At 38.0% G+C, this 18,283-nt stretch overlaps 1 non-coding gene across 1 annotated transcript; it reads left to right on the top strand.

The window, feature by feature from the left end:
- The first annotated feature begins 204 nt into the window (after positions 1-204).
- LOC145091166 (small nucleolar RNA R71) lies at positions 205-313 on the top strand. Its single transcript, XR_013702053.1, has one exon. It is a non-coding gene; the product is annotated as a small nucleolar RNA R71 (small nucleolar RNA).
- The last annotated feature ends 17,970 nt before the right edge of the window (positions 314-18,283 follow it).

The raw sequence follows: 18,283 nt of genomic DNA, 5'->3' as shown, positions 1-18,283 counted from the left end.
CATGTTCTCATTCCCTCCACCTCCTTTACCTCTACTAACATCATCTCGTGGGTTATGATACTCACGTGAGTGTTTTGCAAACTCTTCAATCAATTCTTTAATGGTTGTTGGCTCCTTCTTTGTCATTGGTCATTACGAGTCAAGAAGTTATCTAGTCGTTCATTCACTCCATCATAGAAAATGGACAGTTTTTGTTGGACATTAAGATCATGTTGATGGAAACTTCTAAGCAAGCCCTTGTATCTCTTCCATGCTTCATATACAATTATTCTCCAACCTCTTGTTTAAAATTATCAATCTTCTTCTTGAGCTTCCAGATCTTTGACGGTGGACTAAATTGCTTAATAAAAGCATCATGAAGATTTGCCCACGTAGTAATGGATCTGGGTGCGAGTGACTTCAAACAAACTTTAGCTTCAACAATAAATGTCACTGGAAGCATCCTAAGTAACACAGATTCTCTTGACACATTAGAAACATTGAAATAGTTTGCAATTCCCTTTACTTCATCAATATGCTTGAATGCATTTTCATACTCTTTCCTAGAGAAAGGTATATCCTTGAGCATTAATTTAATCTGCCCTTTGAGCTCGAAACTTATTTCAGCTAGTATCTCGGGTGGAACTATCCCTGGTCCGTGTTCTTCATGTATCTTCTTTTTTAATCTCCCATCGCCATTCTCGTAATATTTGTCATCTCTTCAACCTTGCTTTTTATCTCTTCATCTGAACTTTCTTCGGTAGATGTTTCTAGCTCGTATCCAATTCCCTTCTTATCAGGTGTCCTCCAAAAATTTTTAAACCCCTTTTCCAATTGAAAACTGCTTGTTGACTCGTTGGCTTTCTTGTTCTTCTTTTTATGTAAAGCGGTTTTTGGATCTTGAAGTGGTGGAACTATTGGAGTTTTAGATCCCCAGGTCATAAATCACTTCAATAAAAACAAAACAAAACAAAAACACATAAAAATAATAAAAATCACAAAACTAAAAAATTCACTGAGACGAGACCATGACGTGCTGGATATGACCACGACATGGTTGTTGTTCAGAATGAAAAACTAAAGTAGAAAATAAATTTTTGCGGATTTACCCCACAAAAAAGGATCGAATAACTAAAAGCAATTAAACAATAAATCAAATAAGTCGTTTGTCGGCAACGAAGCCAAAAACATGATATACACAATAATATCTACTAGTCTTAAATTTATAACCTAACAAACTTTTACTAACTATGCGACGTGGTCCTTGTGTTTATCCCATATCCTTCAAGTCAGAAATTGGTTGCTAACCTTCTCATCATCACGTCATGTTTGAGATAACCACAACGTGGTCTTTAGTCTTCTTTTCTTCTTTTTCTGTTTTCCGGCTTCTAGCTCCGCGTATGCTTCCTTTTTGTCCCGAGCAAGTCTTCGTTGCTACTAAGCATGTTTCAAACATAACAAGCATCTTTTTTTCCAAAATAATCATAATTTTATCTAAAGGTATTAGAAACATGCTTTAAGTATATAGTTAAATATGCACATATCAGCAACAAAATCTAAGTCCAGGTACATCTATGAAGTGTAGTATTCTCTACAACCAAGAAGCAAATATTTTCAACAACCAAGAAGCAGTTAACAAATTTTAACACACAATATATTAAAGGTTAATGTTGTTAACAAACAAACACCCTTAAAAGGTGTTCCCATTCAATATCAAAAGAGCATCAAAAGGTGGATAGTTTTGTCCATTAGTCTAGTACAATATCCCATTTAATATCAAATAATTTGACCATCACATGCTTACCTAACACTTACTACATCACATGCATACATAAGAAAAAAAAAATTTCAACATCAAACCTATAATTAGTCTAAATCTATAGGTTTCCTTGAACTACAACCACTACTATCCACATGTACCTCTGTAATAGCCCAAAAACCAGATAAAATTTTTCATTTTTAAAATATGAATTACTATCATAATTTGTTCCAAAAAATCCAATACATCATATCATGTCAAAATATCAGATTATCAATATCAATAATTGCGGAAAATACTGGAGAGTGAATGTTGCGCCATCAAACTGCGCCCTTCCCCTTAGTACCGAAAGTACCTAAAAACACCCAAAATAAACTGTATGCAAAAGCTTAATGAGTTCCCAAAATATCACATAACATACAACCACAAAATACTATGCGACATACATATAATTGCCATGGGCTACCCCCATGGTCTTTACCTGGAATGTCATGGGCTACCTCCATGGCTTGATATCCAAGTGTCATGGGCTACCCCCATGGTCTTTACCTGAAATGCCATGGGCTACCCCCATGGTCTGATATCCAAGTGAAATAGGCTACCCCCATGGTCTTCATACAAGTGCCACAGGCTACCCCCGGGGTCTTCAAACAATCAAATACATAAACAACCGTCAATCCTCACGTCAGTTAATGGGACGACATTGGTGCCTACGACCTATTGATATACTCAGAAGACTGGCCTTAGACTGCTGATAAATAATAACTGCTCGGCTACCGGTCTGGAAATCTCACACTGTAAATATACAATTTACCCTAAATAGAATTATGATATAAACCCACTCATGGGCCCAAAATCCTTATGTGCAATCTTCAAATAAGGCCTAAAGGCCTTTCTCCTTTAATGGGCCCAACTACCCCTGGTCCAAAATCAATAACGGGCCATAAGGTCCAAAAGGCCCAACAATGCCACCTAAGGCCCATTCCATGACATATAAGGCCCACTGAGGAAAATTGAGCCCACTATCCTAAACGGGCCATGGCCCAACACTAGATAAGGCCCAAGAGTCCCAAAAAGCCCAAAACTCACCCCATTAGCCCAGAGGACGTATGTATAACGTACACCATCAGTAGCTTAGCGTACTTGGTCTTAAGGCAGTACCCGCATCGTACATCTCAATGCGCCCAATGTATAAGGATACTAAGAATAATCAACAATTAAGAGCTTAATCCATGCAGCAAATTCGTTAAATTCCAAATCTTGGTCATTTTAAAGGTCCTGGGGGAATAAAGTTTGGAACTTTATGCCTTTGCATGCATCATGGGAACCCAACATCCCATTTTGTCCATTAAGCCTCACTTTAAGAATGAAAACCCATGCATGGTACCATAACAACCATCAAGATAGCATTTTTTTTATGCTTCCAACATGCCAAAGGGACTCAGATCTAACATTTCTAACCTATGGAGTTTCTCAAACTCAAAAAAGAGGATCCATTGACCAAAAAAGAGCTCATTACCAAACCCTAACTCAAACTAACAAAAGGATTAGCAAGGTCTGAATTTTTAACCTCTAAAAGTTCTCCAAGATGATGTAGATGCAGGATCTAGAAGCTCAACCACATACAAGGCTTACACACCAAGCTCTTCTTCTTGAAAACTCACTAAAATGGCCACCAAATACACTTTTAAGCTCAAGGATCATACTCACAAGCAAACTAAGGTTAAAGGGATGATAACAAGCAGTGGAGGCTGATAAGGGTGAGGTCCAAATGTCATAGGTGAGCTTAAATAGGGCTCATGCACTAAGATTAGGGTTTTATCTCTGGCCACGTACACGCCACGCACACCTTAATATGCCCAGCGTACGTGGTTGTAGTTCGTGTCCATAACACTCATGGACGCTAAGCGTACACATATGTACGCCCATTGTATGAAGAGGCCTCTCATGCAAAATAAACTTTAACCCAAGGGCTAAAAGGTATCATACTTGAAATTTGAGTGTTACAAATTTGCCCCTACTTGAATTAGATTCCATCCTCGAATTCTGATATCACGAATAATTTTGGGTAGTGCTCTCTCATCTTGTCCACTTGTTCCCACGTCCACTTGGATCCCATTCAGTGCAGGCATTTCACCTTCACCAGATTTACCACCTTATTGCACATAGTCTTACTGTTCTTATCAAGAATCACGATAGGCTTCTCCACACAATTCATGCACTCATCCAACTGAATATCATTTAACGAGATCACTGCAGAATCATCAACTACACATTTCTACAACTGAGATACACGGAAAGTTTTATGGATCTGACTGAGCTCATCTGGAAGATCTTAGTGATATGCAACCCTGCCAACCTGGGTAGAAATCCCAAATGGATCAATGAATCGGGGGCCCAACTTGCCCCTCTTCCAAAATCGGATGGACCTTTCCAAGGTGACACCTTCAGCAACACCAGGTCTCCCACCTGAAACTCGAGATCTGAACGGTGTTGGTCAACATAACTCTTCTGACGACTCTACACGACCCGCAGCCTATCGCGCACCTGCTGAATCAACTCAATGGGTTTAAGCACTACCTCTATACTCCCCTTGACCCGATGCCCGACCTCTCCCCAATAAATTGGGGTCCTACACCTCCTTCCATACAACATCTTGAATATTGGCCGATTAATACTAGCATGATAACTGTTGTAGGAGAATTCTGCTAATGGAAGGTAAGTATCTCAACTCCCTCCAAAATCCAGCACACAAGCCCTAAGCATATCCTTGAGTGTCCGGATCGTCTGCTCGCTCTGACCGTCAATTTCGGGGGGTGGTATGTTGTGCTGAAATGCAATTGAGTGCCTAACTCATGGAATTTCCTACAAAATGTGGAGGTGAAACGAACCTCACAATCCGAGAACACAAATACCAACACCTCGTGCCTGACTACCACCTCCCAAACATAAATATCCGCTAACTTTTCTACGAATATGATCTTGGTAATCGTTATAAAATATGCACTCTTGTTCAGTCTATATCCACAATAACTCATATAGAATCAACACCCTTCGCCGTCCTGGTTAACTTGGTCATGAAGTCCAAAGTGATCTCTGATGTTCGTCTTTGACCTTCCTGCATGTCAAACGCCGCTAAACAAACCAAGCAACCCACCTCTTCATACAGGGCAATCAATAGCTAATTCTCAAATATCGATACTTCTTCATGGCCCCCGGATGGATAGAAAACTTGGACGTGTGTGCCTCTTCCAAAACCGGCTATCTCACCCACCTGATGTAGGAACCCAAACCCTACCACATTGGGTTAATAATCCCCGCCTATCTCTAACAAACAACAAAATTTGTCCCCTAATCCGCTCCGTCTTCCAATTTTCCTTCTTTAATCCATCTACCTGAGCCTCCTTGATCAAATCCATCAAGGGTGAAGTAACAGTCATTCTCAAAAAATATCCCGAAACGATGGGAACACTGCCTTACGGCTCAAAGCATTGGCCACCACATTGGCCTTCCTAGGGTGATACAAAATCTGGCAATCGTAGTTTTCACCACATCTAACCACCTCTGTTGCTGAATATTCAAATTCGTCTGATCCATTAAATACTTCAAGCTTTTGTGGTCGGTGTAGATAGTGTCTCAACCCTGTACAAGTAATGCCTCCAGATTTTGATGGAAAACACCACCGCCCTCTATTCCAAATCATGCGTGGGGTAATTCGCCCCATGAGGCTTCAGCTGCGTCGAGGCGTAAGCAATCACACGCCTTCTCTGCATAAGGACAACTCCCAAACCCGAAATTGAAGCGTCACAATACACCACGAAATCATCCAATCCTTTGGGTAACGCAAGAATCAGGGCCTCGCACAATCTTTGCCTCGGATGCATTTTTCAGGACCTCCCAACGCATGACAACCTCAAACTTGGTTGGATCCACCAAGATACCACCCTGATTGATGATGTGCCCCAAAAACTCCACCTCACGCAAACAAAACTCGTATTTGGAGAATTTGGTGTAAAGCCTCTCCTTCCTCAAGGTCCCCAACACCTCTCGCAAATGTTGCTCATGCTGATCCTTGGTCGTGGAGTATACCAGAATATCATCAATGAAAACAATCACAAACCAATCCAACATCAGCCTGCAAACCCGGTTCATGAGATCCATGAACACTGTTGGTGCATTCGTGAGCCTGAATGGCATCACCACGAACTCGTAATGCCCATAACGAGTTCTAAAGGCCATCTTCTGTACATCCTCATATGATGGTATCCTGACCTAAGATCAATCTTGGAGAACCAAGATGCACCCTGAATTTGATCAAATAAATCATCAATCCTCAGGAGTGGGTAACGATTCTTCATCGTCAACTTGTTCAATTACCGATAATTGATACACATCCTGTGTGACCTATCCTTCTTTTTCACGAACAGGATCGATGCTCCCCATGGGGAACTGGTCGGGAAAATAATACCCTTGTCTAGTAGCTCCTGCAGCTGCTTACATAATTCATGCATCTCAGGCAGTGCTAGGCGATACGGCGCCTTGGCGATAGGAGCTGAACCAGGCATCAAATCAATCTAGAACTCAACTTGCCTCTCGGGAGGCACTCCCAGCAACTCCTTTGGAAAAACATCGAGAAGGTCATGCACAATGGGTACCCCGCTCAACTCTATCGTGGCTTTAACCCGTGTATCCAAAACATAAGCGAAAAACCTGAAACAACCCTGCTGAAGAAACCTCTTAGCCCTCGCGGCTGAACAGAGAGCCAGCCCATGCAAAGCTCTCTCACTAGGAATAACTAGTTCTGTTCCACTTGGGGTTCGAACTCTCACCAACTATCGTTCACAATCAATCACGGCCCCATTGGGCCCCAACCAATCTATCCTGATGATCACCTTCAATCCCCTCAAGGGAATCGGTACCAAGTCGATCAGAAACCTCTCACTGAACATGTTAAGAACACATCCTCAGAATACCCTCGCAACGCTCACAGTACGATCATCCACAATCTCCACCTCTATAGGGGAATGCAAATTCCCCGTAGCATCTCGAAACTTCTTACTAAGCACAAGAGATACAAAGGATCAGGTAGCCCCTGAATCAAATAAAACATGAGCCAAAAATACATTAACCCAAAAGGTCCCTATACAACATTATAACAAACATAAGCATAAAAAGAAAACAATAAAGACTAAGATAAGTCACATACTAGTAACGACATCTGGCACTGCTCGGGCCTCATCAATGGTCAACTAAAACGCTCTGCTCTTCACCCCAGGAGCTTCCGCCTTGCCCTGGTGGACATCGGTAATCCTCAAGGTGGCTGGCGCAGGCGCCACCACTGTTCCACCAGACAATCTCGGACAATCGGCCTTATTATGCCTGGTCTGGTCGTAGTGGAAACAAATCAAGCCCTTCTTGGGGCACTCTCTGCTCATGTGGCCCGCTTGACCACAACCATAACATACCGATCCTGCTGTTGTGTGGCTTTCCACACTTGGCACAACGGCCCCAGACCTGCTTCCCTTTGCTGGAAGCATCGGAGGTCTTGGGCTTCTTAGCCTACCCCACTGCTGTCTTAAGTTGATCCAACTCCCGCTTCGTCCAGAGCTCTAACTCGATTTCCTGCTCACGGGCCTTCTCAATCATGTCATTCAGTGTCTTGCACCATGAAAAGCTCACAACCTCCTGGATATCATCCCTCAACATAACATGATACCTCGTTTTCCTCATATCCTCGTCCACAACATACTGTGGAACTAGCAATGCTCTCTCCCTGAACTTTTCGGTAATCTCCACCACAATCTCCGTAGTCTGGTGAAGGTCCTAGAACTCCCTCACCAGATGCTACACCTTAATGACCAGTGAAACTCCCGATCAAACCTCCGCAAAAAATCCACCCATGTCATCACTACCACACCCGCCGACCCTACCTCAAGGTTAACCTCCTCCCACCAGTCCTGTGCTCGGTCCCTCGGCATATAGGATGTGAATCCCACCTTTTTCGCCTCGGGGAAAAAGCTCGTGCACTGAGCATTCTCCATGTCAATGATCCAACAACGAATAGTGATGGGGTCCTTAGCCCCAAAAACCTCAGGTGCTCTGCACACTTTGAACTCCCGTAATGAGGGGGTTCGAGTCCCAATATGACCCGCAACGATGTTGGTTTGGAAAGACTTGATTTGCTCCTCTATAATCTTCATGATCCCCTCCTTGACGGTACTGAAAATCACCAGGGTAGCGTCAATGATGTCGTGAGTAACCTTGGCTGTGGTAAGCTCGTGCAACCTCTCATCAATCGGCTTTGCACCAGAACTTGAACCTCCTCATGTAGCTATCACCATCCTCAACTGAATATACAACATAGAAAGCAATCGATAAGGAAGTTCGAAGGGATTCCTCCTCACCGAACTCCTTAGAGTTTACAGTGTTGGCCTGGTCTCGGGTACAGGTCCTATGCTTTCAGTAGTATGGGCCCAATACTACCTTCCCCACCTACCTGTACTTTCCCCAAGGTCATACCTGATACCCCTAGTTCACCCAACCATACTAAAAACATGACCCATAAAACACATCAAACACGCATATCCTAGACTCTTCTAGGATTTATCAATCCTCAAGAACCAAAAACCTTTATCAACACCACAATTTTTCTTACACATGCAAGTTATACATAAATAGAATCACATAGACTGTCAAATAAAGTTTCTTCCCTAAGTCCACAACCAAACAAGGAACAAGAAATGAGGCAGGATCCATCATTCTAGGCCTATGCAATCCTAAGCATATATAACTTTGACATCTTACATTTAACAAATAACAGAGTCAACATTGATTCCAAGAATATATAGAATCTAATTTTCCTAGGCTACAAAACATCACAAAAATCAGGCAATTTAATCACATAACTCCTGAAGGTATCCTTATACCTACTCTAGCATGCATATCATATATTAACATACTAGTTACAATTCATAAGCATGGTTTAATTTTGGGAAACGCTTACTTGAGCTCGGCCGATCGTACGCATAGCACTCTCCCTTTCACTTAAGAAAATAGTTTTCAGAAAAACTTGACTTTTGTTCTTTTGAAAAGGTTACCATTTCCTCTGTTTGAGTTCTGACACACCCGAGGGTGTGCCCGAATCCCTCAAACTAAGGCTCTGATACCAACTTGTAATAGCCCAAAAACAAGATAAAAATTTTGATTTTTAAAAAAGGAATTACAATCTTAATTTGTTCCCAAAAATCCAATAGATCATATCATGTCAAAATATTAGAGTATCAATATCAATAATTACGGGAAATGCAAGAGAGTGAATGTTGTGCCATCAAGCTGGGCTCTTCTGCTTAGTACCAGAAGAACCTGAAAACACCCAAATAAACTGTAAGAAAAAGTTTAGCGAGTTCCCAAAATATCACATAACATACAACCACAAAATACCATGCGACATACATATAGTTGCCATGGGCTACCCCCATGGTCTTTACATGGTATGCCATGGGCTACCCCTATGGTCTGATATCCAAGTGCCAAGGCTACCCTCATGGTCTTTACCTGGAATGCCATGAGCTACCTTTATAGTCTGATATACAAGTGTCATGGGCTACCCCCATTGGTGCCTTCGACCCATTAATATAGTGAGAAGACTCACCTCAGACTACTGATAAATAATAACTGCTCAGCTACCAGTCTGAAAATTTCACACTATAAATATATAATTTACCCTAATTAGAATTATGATACAAAACCATTCATGGGCCCAAAATCCCTTAGTCCAAACTATTCAAATAAGGCCTAAAGGCCTTTCTCCTTTAATGGGCCTAACAACCCTTGGTCCAAAATCAATAACATGCCATTAGGCCCAAAAGGGACAACAATACCACCTAAGGCACATTCTATGTCACACAAGGTCCACAAAGGAAAACAGAGCCCACCTATCCTAAACGGGCCATGGCTCAACACTAGATAAGGCCCAAGAGTCCCAAAATACCAAAACTCTCCCAATTAGCCCAAAGGACGTACGCGCAACATACACCATCATTACACTTAGCTTACTCGGTCTTAAGGCAGTACGCGCAACGTACATCCCAGTACGCCTAATGTATAAGGTTGCTAAGCATAACCAACCATTAAGAGCTTAATACATGTAGCCACTTCGTTAAAATCCAGATCTTGGTCATTTTAAAGGTCATAGGGCATAAAGTTGACACCTTTATGTCTTTGCATGCTTCATGGGAGCCCAACATCCCATTTTGTCCATTAAGCCTCACTTTAAGAACTCAAACCCATGCATGGTGCCATAACAACCATCAAGATATCATTTTTATGCTTCCAACATGCCAAAGGGACTCAGATCTAACATTTTCTAAACTCTGGAGTTGCTCAAACTCACAAAAGAGTATCCATGGACCAAAAAAGAACACACTACCAAACCTTAACTCAAACTAGCAAAAGGATTAGCAAGGTCTGAACTTTTAACCTCCAAAATCTCTCAAAGATGATGTAGATGCAATATCTAGAAGCTCAACCACATCCAAGGCTTGCACACCAAGCTCTTCTTCTTGCAAACTCACAAAAATGGCCACCAAAGACACTTTTAAGATCAAGGATCACACTCACAAGTAAACTAGGGTTAAAGGGACGATAATAAGCAGTGAATGCTGATAAGGGTGAGGTCCAGATGTCATATGTGAGCTTAAATATGGCTCATGCCCTAAGATTAGGGTTTTTGTCTCTGGCCACGTACACCCTGCGTACACCTTAGTACACCTAGTGTACGTTGTTGAAGTCGACATGCATAAAACCCATGTACGCTAAGCGTACATATATGTACACCCAACGTACATAGGGGCCTCTCATGCAAAATAAACTTTAACCCAAGGGATAAAAGGTAACATACCTGAATTTCGAGTGTTACAACCACTCTTTTCCTTAGATACTGTTTGGTGATTCCTTCTGAATCTTTCCTCTTCCCCACTTGAACTTCACTTCGAATCTGCCCAACAGAAGTGGATCGTCGACTTAGATCTATAGTTGTAGATGTGGATCATGGAGTTGGATCCACATTTGCTGAGGTGGATATTGGAGTTTGAATTGGAGCTGGAATTCCTTTTGATGGGCACCCATTTTTTTCCCACTAAGATAGAAGATTGAACACCTTTGCACTTGCTTTACTCTTGATATTGTGTGCCTTCTTGACATCTCCCTTTGTGTTTCTCTTTTTTTTCCCTCTTGGTAAATGGCCTACCAGGTAGCCTTCTACTCTTTGGGGGTAAACTTATGGTGTAATCACTTTGTGGCCACAAGGAGCTATCAATCAAAGGTTGAAAAATATGTATAGCAGGTGAGATTAGTCACCTTACTATAACAACCAAGTGTACCTGATCCCTTAGTCCTTCACTGGACTCACATATACATGTGAACAAGGAATTAGTCTTAATTTCCCAAAGATGAAGGTTCTCATTCATCATACAATACAAGTTGCATGATTCCAAGTTTCTGTCCAATTGAAAGTTGGGTGACGAGAATCTTTCCTTATTTGGTAAAATCTCGACAATACCACAAACGAAAGAATCAAATCCATATTGCTTAAAATAGGAACATACAAACATCAACTTTCACAAATGTCATTGCAAGGAAATATAAAATAAGATAAAATCAAAATTTTCTTTATTTATAAAATGCGGAAAACTTTTCCTTACAATGCAAGTACATATGAAAACTATGTTTCTAAATATTCCTAAGCAATCTATCATAACTCTTGAGCCGCAGCTCAAAACTCTGATCATCGAATCATGCGATCGAAATCCATCTCTTCGCGATCAGACTCAGCCTATTCTTTCTTTAAGCTTCCTTTCTCTTATTCGATCCTTTAAAACATAAAAATGTAATCTTATCACATTATGTATTAAGAATCTTTAAATAGGAACTTAATAGAGTTAGTTAGTGGACTTACTTGAAGCAGAGTTATACATTTTGACTTTACCATCCTTATGGTCCTTCAGGTAGACACGGCAGCTTCGGATCCAATGCCCCTTCTCTTGGCAATAGAAGCAAACAGATTCTTTTGGAATGGAACACAGGACAATCTTAGACTTAGTCTTTCCTGACTTTTCTGGACTTCCAATATTTCCATTGTCAATGTCCATGGAAGTTTGGGAAGTAGATATTCTAATCAAATTTGCTTTACTATTACGCCAAATCATTGTAGGTTCAGCCACAACTAGCAAATATGTAAGATCAACAAGGGTCACGTCGTGATCTCTCATATAGTAGTCTTTAACAAATTGACCATACGACTCGGAGAGTGACTGAAGAACCAATTCTACAGCCAACTTCCTCGAGAAAATGACACCCAACATTCCCAACCTATCAATGTGTGACTTCATCTCCAAGACATGTGCACACACAGACCTTCCATCTTTGTGTTTTTTAGCCAATAAGGCTTGAGTGAACTTGAACTTTTCAAGTCGACGAACATGTGGGTCAGGGAGAATTATTGGAGGAGGTGGAGGAAGTGAAGTATGATATTGTGGAATATCATCTCCATGTGGAAAGCTTTTTCCAATAAGATAAGGCAGACCATAGTTGTCTGACCTAGACATATATAAGGGAGAAAATCAAGTTTAGTTGTTTTAAGTTCTTAATATAACACCCAAATGAAATATTAAGGCTAGGACCCAACACAATAATTTACAATTCAGAAGAGGGATGTCGTAATCCAATTGTAAACTATTTGTCGGTAGGTAAATGACGATTTACCAATTCCACCACGAAAACGAAAATTTTTTAAAGACTTAAGTTTTAAATGAAACTCCTAGATCTTTTGAGATTCATTGAACTTTTCAATGGCATGTTTAATCTCGATTATGCCCTTCAAGTTTGTGACTAGGATACCGAGGATCACAAACAAGGTGTGAATAACCATGCAAATTAGCTTGGTACTCTCGAAGTCATTTATCACCTAATCAATGTGCCGGTTAACCACACGCTCCATTGATCTATGACAAATTATGAGCTACTCATTTTTATCCTTCATTAGTCTCATATTAGTGTGTCGGTTAACCACACACGCTCCACTAACGACTAATAAGGTGCAATGTGTAATTTCATGGGTTAGCATCAAATTCACATTTTTCCTAAGTAATTAAGATTGGGAATTTATAAAAGTATTTAGTTACTTGGTATTTCATTATACTTTTAATGAGAATTAATGTCCTATCCTACCCGTTCAGCTAACGACCCTCTACCAGTCAAGGAAACGGTGGGTGAGAGTGGACACCCATTAAACCACCATTTTATAGGCAATAACCTTATACCCCCTTATAGACTGGCTTTGTGAATAAGGCCTACTAACAGTAAGACTGACCTTTTAGCTTATACATATATAATATATTAAACTTTTAATTTTATATAGTATAAGGGTGTATTTTAAACTTTTAAAATACTAGATGGTTTAATCTATTAATTAAACTAGACTTTTAATTTAATTAAACCCAAACCATATAATTATGGATTTATTAATACACTTTTAATTAAACACTTTAATCAATTTGATAAAGTCCATAAGGTGTAATTGAACTAATCAAAGCATCAAGGTTATAAAAATTCAATATTAAAACTATTTTATTAATTTTTAAGTTATGAACCCTTTTGAAACCTTTCAATTACTAGATGTTTTAGAATTCATTATTTCAAATTAAAACCTTTTAATTAAACTTTTGAAATTCCAAAACTTAATTCAAAAACTCTTGAACTCCAAATCTAATGGCTAGTTTTGTAACTCCTTAAAACCTTTTGGATTCCAAAACTAGATGATAAGTTTTGTAACCTTTCAAGACTCTTGAAATCCATACCTTAAGGAGTTATATTGTTTCATGAATAGAGACTTTTCAAGTTCCCATGACTCTGGTACCACTATTGGGTTTTGTGTACTATAACACTCCTATGGTACACATACAACCCTAATAGCTTTGAATCTATGTTTTCTCTAGTTATACATGCAATAAAATTTCCAAAGCATGAAGCCTACAACTAGCATACAATTTTAACATATAAATCATAAAATCAAGTTAGAAGAATACCTCTTTATTGTAGCTTGTAGTTTTGGCCTTTCAAGAGCTTAGCACCTCAAATGTGATGCCTCAAATGGGTCATAAACGCCATTAACAAAGGAAGACTTTGAGAGAGAGGCTAGACACTCCAAAATCGGTTGTATCTCTTCCTAGAAGACTTAGGGGCCGATTTTAGGCTAAGGGATAACACATATATAATGTAGGATTCCAAGGGTTATGTGTAAACCCTAATCCATACACATGGGATTATGATCCATAACTAATGTGGACTAACTCTTCACGGACTCTTGCATAAACTTAGTCCATCATGGATCAAATGCCCAAACCATATGTATCACTAATTTACAAAATTAGTCCCCGTTAATTTAATTAGTCTCCTTTGGTCACTAAATTAATTCCAAAATAATTCTTGATCAATACTAATTAAATCTTATGTTTACTCGATTAATATATTATACTTATAATTTATTAGTAAATCATAAATAGTCTTTTTCTTAAATATCCATCCTATCAGATTGTTCTGGTGAAGGCAACACAAATGGACCATGCTACTCTCGGGTCAAGTACATACGAATTATAGTTATGAGCTTAGACACCTAATTCAACTATTATGGCCTCATTTGGATTAAAGTTGCAAACTTTGCTAGGTCTTAGGTCCCATTTATGAATTAAGTCCTTTATTAAACCCATTTTGAGCCCTAAGGTTCCTTTTAGCATGCATGGGCGTAAAGTTGGAAACTTTACGTGGTTTTCCAGCCTTTGGGGACTAGATCTGCATATTGGGACTTTGTTTTGAGAGTTTAAGGGCTTAATGGGTCAAGCCTCACTCTAATGAGTCTAGGGTCTGGGTTTGACTCAACTTGGATGGTTCTCAAGGGTAAAGTTGGATACTTTACCCTTCTAGACATCATTTTGAGAGATCTGAGAATTAGAGTTCCTAGATTCGATGGAAACAACTTAATGCATTATGTTGTTGGATTTTTGGCTAATTAGGTGATTTGTGTAATTAATGGAGAAACTCGACAAGTTGAAGGACAACTCGGCGAGTTAGGTCAACTCGGACCGTTGAATTTGACCTTTGACTTTAGTCTTTGACCAACTTTTACTTTTAAGGGGTTTTAGGGCATTTTGAGTTGTGTTTAAGGAATTGCTTCTGATTAAGGGTTGAGTAGAGTTGATATTCGGAGCCAAGACCTAGTCAACTATCGTTCAGTATTTGAGGTCAGTCTTCTCACTACACTCATGGGTTGAAGGCACCAAGGTCGTCCCATTAATTGATATGAAATATTTCGTCATAGAATATGTAATGGTTGCTATTTGATCTATGTGTGAATTATGTGAAGACCATGGGAGGAGACCATGACACTTGGCCAGACCATGGGAGGAACCCATGACATTCCAAGTGAAGACCATGGAGGGAGTTCATGGTAACCTATTATGTATGTGTGAATGGCATTATGTGGTTGTATATTTTGGGAAACTCACTAGCTTGTGCCTACAGTTTTGTTGGATGTTTCAGGTACTTCTAACTCTAAGGGCAAGGGCCCGACTTGATAGCACAACGTGCACTCTCCAACATTTTTCCCACTAGTTATTGTGGACACTTTGATCTTTCTGAATAATATGTTGATGTATTAAATTTTGGAAACAACTTATGATGGGAATTTCTAGTTATGGATTATTAACATTTAAATGAAAATTTTTGATTGAAATTTTGGGCTGTTACATGGAGGTGGGTTAGACTTGCTCTAAGACAATCTCCAATCCACCTCCAATTTTTTTCTTCAGAAAATAGAGTAAAAAGTAAGATAAATAATGTTTCATCTCCAATAATACTGCATTTTTTATCTTATCTTTTAGTACCCTAAAAATATATTCCAGTATATTCTATTTTTGTAACTTTCATAGATTGTCAAAAACACCATTTTATTTAATTAGTTTTTAATAAATATATATTCTATCTTTTTTCATTATGATAATATTATAAGTTATGTTATCAGATTTGGAATAAAATGAAATGATTGTATAATATGAATTTGAAGTGATTGGAAAAAAAATATTAAATATATAAGATTATATTTATAACATATTTTTATATTATACATGTATTTATAAAAATATTACACATACATCTGAGAAAACCAATACATAATGGGAAGTGATTCGTACACAACATTTTTTTGTCATATACAACAAATTATATAGTTGTACAATACAATATTTTAAAACACCAATTGTTATGTATGGAAAAAAAAATTGTTGTGTACGGATCAGCTCTCATACATAATTATGTATCGCTATATATTTCCACATAAATGATCAACAAACACATTTTATAGAATGAAAATGCATGTCTTTATCTTTAATGACAATAAATTGTTGGAATTGATTGTTTTCATTTATCGTCATTTCAACATCTTTCGATGACATTTCTCTTACAACTTTAGTTGGTGTGTCAAGACCAAGTTTATCTTTGCTTTTTATTAGATTACTATTGTAATATATATATATATATATATATATATATATATATATATATATATATATATATATATATATAGGTTAACTACATTTTCATTAGCATATGGTTTCGTATTTATAAGATATATTCTAATTATAAGACTTTATAAAATATGTTACCGTGTTTTAAATTTTTAATATGTATTAAAACTTTTGTTTTAATCGGATACATAAAAAATAAACTTTATATTTATGATTAATTAATATAATTTAATAATTTTACAAAAATTAAATATTACATTTAAATTATAACTATTAGATAAAAAATAAATTAACAATATCACAAAAAAAAAACCGATGGACTAAAATCAATAACCAAAACTTCATCCTTATTTTTTTGAAAAATGAATGATGTTATTCAATATTTGAGATAATAATATTCCTATCTCAAAAAAAGTAAGGAAAGATTGGATCGGTAAAGAATGTGAAAGAAAATCAGGGGAAAAAAAACATTTGATTTGAGGTGTGTTAGTGGACCTCCAAAGATGCTCTAAGGGAGGTTCTCTTATCGACTAGTTCAACTAGTGTAACAATCCTAAAATCCAATGTGTAGAGTCTTGTATTCCTAGTTTCTTTGTGGCTCTTTATTCTTCATAAAACCTCTTGTTGTTTAAAAAAGAATACCAACGGATTCAATAACAAATTGCCGACTTAAAAAACCGATAGTACGTACTTACATAGAAAATAAGATAAATTCTCCATATTGGTAAAAACAGATAAATATGTTGTTATTTATGCAATTATGCAGTTCGTACTATCTAAAATCTAGAAATAGTGAAAATAACCATGTAGTAGTCTATTCAAGGTTATGTTTTATTATACTTATGAAGATAGAGTCGGTGTGATCATTATGGAAACGACAAGTTTTAATTGTTGTCATGTTTCATATAAACCTTTCAATAATAGCTAAAGATCGATGAAAAAAGTCGAAAGTTCGAAAATGTTAGGCGCCGGAATCTTTGTTATTGCATTCAGTACTGTTGAAGTGTTGACATTTGAAACAATAACAACAAAACTAAAAGGCCGGCAGACCAAAGGTCCCTTATCTCTTTTACATGGTGCATGGTGTATGGTGCATCACTCATTTTCTGTACTTGATAAGTCACCATGAGGGAAGGGGCCTTTTCCATGCATCTTATCTACAATGCATAAAGCTCGGGTTTGTTAAAAGGCAATAATTTCAGGAACTCATAATGCCCTTATCCATGGCGTTTTAAAAGAATAAAAGCTTTGGTTCTTTGACGATTATTAGACACAAAATCTTCCATATTTGTGGGTGGTCACGTGTTTTGGAACAGTAGTCAATCATTTTGTATGTCCAACCAACTACACTATATTTTGACATGCACTTGGTATAGAAGATAAGCTTTCGGGTCAAAACTATAAGTTCACATCAACTTATTTTCTTTTATAATATTTTTTGGCATATTAGTATTTACACACATGGGATGCTGCTTATATATGTCTAGATATCAAATATGATTCAAAATGTATTGTTTTACATAATTTAATATGCATTTGTCATATAACATTAACAACCATTCCACACGTTAGTACCACGATGAAAAAGTTTTCTTGATTGGTAATTAATTCATCCATTATGGCCATTGGCCGAGGGATTTGAATCCAACTTGTATGTAGTGTAGGGCTAAAAAGTGAAAATTCTCAAAATTTGCCAAAAGTGGAAAGCTTTCCTTGGCCAATCAACAACACCAAAATCAGAAAGATTTGTTACGTGTGCAAACTGCAATCTCTCCTTTTCTTTTTATCTGCTTTTAAAGATTTTGTTGGTGGCTTATCTTCCAATACACATGTCTACTAATTAACAACAATGAAAAATACAAGTATACAAAACCATGTTACATTAAACAAACACAATTACACAAATGATTCAATTACATGGACATAGACGATTAAATTGAATTGAATTGCCCATTACAACTAATCTACC

Source organism: Lactuca serriola, chromosome 2 (genome assembly GCF_051521515.1).
Source record: "Lactuca serriola cultivar US96UC23 chromosome 2, Lser_US96UC23_V15, whole genome shotgun sequence".
Taxonomy (NCBI): domain Eukaryota; kingdom Viridiplantae; phylum Streptophyta; class Magnoliopsida; order Asterales; family Asteraceae; genus Lactuca; species Lactuca serriola.
The sequence above is the reverse complement of the archived record's forward strand: the minus strand, read 5'-3'. Positions and strand labels throughout refer to the sequence as shown.